Here is a 2,672-nt window from a genome sequence, read left to right as displayed (position 1 = left end):
TGTGTTTGGTCTGTCTGGGCTCATTTTCATCTCTCATCGGTAGCTAATTGATGGGGTAAAGGTTTTCTTTTTCTTCCCATTCTGCGGAAATGGATTAAGTTTAAGAAAAGTTATTCTGAATTATAGTTGTTGAACGTTGTTTTAAATCATTTAGTAGCGGTAGTGTATTTTCATTATCGCGATTATTGTTAGATATTAGAACACGTTATTTGTTTGAAATTAAATTACCTATCCTTCTCTATTATTGAATCACTTATTTCTTTTTCCGTCCAGTGAAGGCCATGTAAGAACACGATGCCAAGCAAACTCAATGTCTTTCCTCCAAAGGGAATTCATGCTGGTCAAATGGACACTTAACACAACAAAACTTTTGCGGGACAATACTTCTTTTCCGGCCTTGTTTATCTATACAAAAGGTTAAAACCACCATGTTTCTAAAGTACACAAAAAAAAGGCCACAATGATGTTATTTTATTTTATCGGTTCGTTTGAAATATCGCGTGACGTTTCTGCTTAAGATAAAGCGTTTCAACGGCCAACGGAAGTGGACTTTTTGCATTGTTGGACAGTATTTCTTGGCAAATTTTCAGGCAGATTGTCTCTATAAGAGTAATGACACTACCGGTATCAATACAAATGTGGTTGGACAAAGCAGGAGTTAAGTACTTGGTTCATCTCTTTTTGCTGTCAACCATGTCCATGGCAGGATCATTGACTCAACGGTAAAAGAATTTTCAAATGGGTTATATGGATTGTCAAGTTTTGGCTTTTAACTTACGTATTGTCTGATAAAGGCCTGGGCCAAATGCTCGCCAACATTGTTTGGGACCCCACACAAGGACAGAGGAAAAAAACTCTTGACCAGGGTGGGAATTGAACCCACGACCTTCGGGTTAGATCACCGGCTGCTCTACTGACTGCGACTACATGTACAAGGCTCAGACGGGAGCAGGCCGTGGGAACTGAAGATGTTAAAGTCACGGCAATGAACATGTACAAGTAAAAGGAAGGATTACATTTTTGCAAACGGCACACCGTTTGCAAGAATGTAAATTCTCCTTGTACTTGTACATGTTCATTGCCGTGACTTTACATCATCTTCAGTTCCCACGGCCTGCTCCCGTCTGACCTTGTAGCTCAAGTCGGTAGAGCAGCGTGGTGATCCTAACCAGAAGGTCATGGCTTCAATTCCCACCCTGGTCAGAGTTTTTCTCTGAACCACAGTCCTTGTGGGGCCCAATTTCCATTAGTAGGGCCAACGCTCATATGGGGGTTAGAAACTTAGCACTTCACATTACACTCTAATCAGTTAATTTCTTCATGCAATTAGTTGTCTTTCTAAAAACGGTACGTTTAAGGATGGTGAATGCTCTTTTCAAAGTAAGGATGTCCAAATAAAGGTCCAGTTATGCAGTTATCCAGTTATGGTATTTTGACTCTTTACTTAAAGATTATTTTATCGTCAATCTTGAAAGAGGATTGATTTTGTTGGTGGATAATTCTTTAAAGAGTGTGAGGAAAATATCTTTCAGAGCGTAGTAGCATAGTTTAGTTCCTTTTGCACTGCTTGTCTTAGAGCTTCAATTGTCATGCATGCCAGTAATAATTCGTTTTCCACGATGTTAAGGAAGTGACATTACTAAAGTTGTGTTCAGTTGGGTCTTTCTCTCCACAGAACATACACTGGTGTCTTGCTTCCAAACTGATAAAGTTAGTGCTTGGTGTTAACCTTACCCTAAGCCCTCACCCATTCTTATCTTCTATTGCAGTTAGGCGTTCTGGTGTGCATACAGTGTAGGGACAAAGTTACCGTGCTTGGAGGAAGTGGCTGTTTGAAGCTTGCTAAACCACCAAAAAAGCTAAAGCTACATTATGGGAACTCGCAGTTAATATGAAGAACTTTTGCTGACAAGGAGAACTTGCAGAAGTGAAGTATTTGGTTGGTTCGTCTCTTGTTGCAGTAAACACATTCATGGCAGGATTGACTTGATGGTTAGAATTTTCAAATGGTTTATACGTTCAGTTTCGGCTTTGACCTCTAGAAGCTAACTCGCATATTTGTCTTACAAAAGAACAATTTCAAACTTGTGATGAATTGATGTCCTTTTCATTTGGAGCTGACCAAGGGCAATTCTTGATGCAATTATAGTTGTCTTTGTACTTGAGCGAGTTAAACTAAGTGCAACAATGATGTGATTATAGTCGCTCAACTGGGCGAAAGCATGAAAGCCAACTTGGCTCACCTATATGACTCACTGTCCAAGTTCCTCATTTTTCCTGATATAGAGGTTTTCACCCAAAACTTTTGAACCTTTTATAGCCAAAATCAGTAACTTTCAATGTTTCGTTTAAATGCAACTAGGTTACAGCTGGAACAAACATGGAAAGGGAAAGTGTTCCAGATTACACTGAGGCACTGAAGTTGCCAATGTTTTCAACAAATACTTTACAGATGGTGCAGCTGCACACATACCAAATCTATGTGAGAGTGACGTTGCAGACCTTACCGTTGTTAAGAAAATTAATGAAATTAGACGGAGATGTAATCTAATGCAATTCTTCTTTTCAAGTATAGAAGAAAATACTAGATTCTTTGAAGCTTAATTAAGGCTCTGGCAGTTCCGCATACCAACCTGATTAACTACTGTATAGCAGCTGTGTGGCAAAGTTTG

The 2,672-nt window shown here is 39.3% G+C and overlaps 1 long non-coding RNA gene across 1 annotated transcript in view; it reads left to right on the top strand.

Moving 5' to 3' along the window:
* The window catches only part of LOC138030211 (uncharacterized), a 27,007-nt gene that overhangs the window by 20,097 nt on the left and 4,238 nt on the right, over positions 1-2,672 (top strand). The window contains exon 2 of the long non-coding RNA XR_011128050.1: positions 1,770-2,672. This exon is cut by the window's right edge and continues 1,796 nt beyond it. This is a non-coding gene — a long non-coding RNA (uncharacterized lncRNA). The remainder of the gene's footprint in view (positions 1-1,769) is intronic.

The sequence above is a fragment of the Montipora capricornis genome, chromosome 13 (assembly GCF_036669925.1).
Source record: "Montipora capricornis isolate CH-2021 chromosome 13, ASM3666992v2, whole genome shotgun sequence".
Classification (NCBI taxonomy): Eukaryota; Metazoa; Cnidaria; class Anthozoa; order Scleractinia; family Acroporidae; genus Montipora; species Montipora capricornis.
This window is presented reverse-complemented; position numbering and strand designations above follow the sequence as displayed.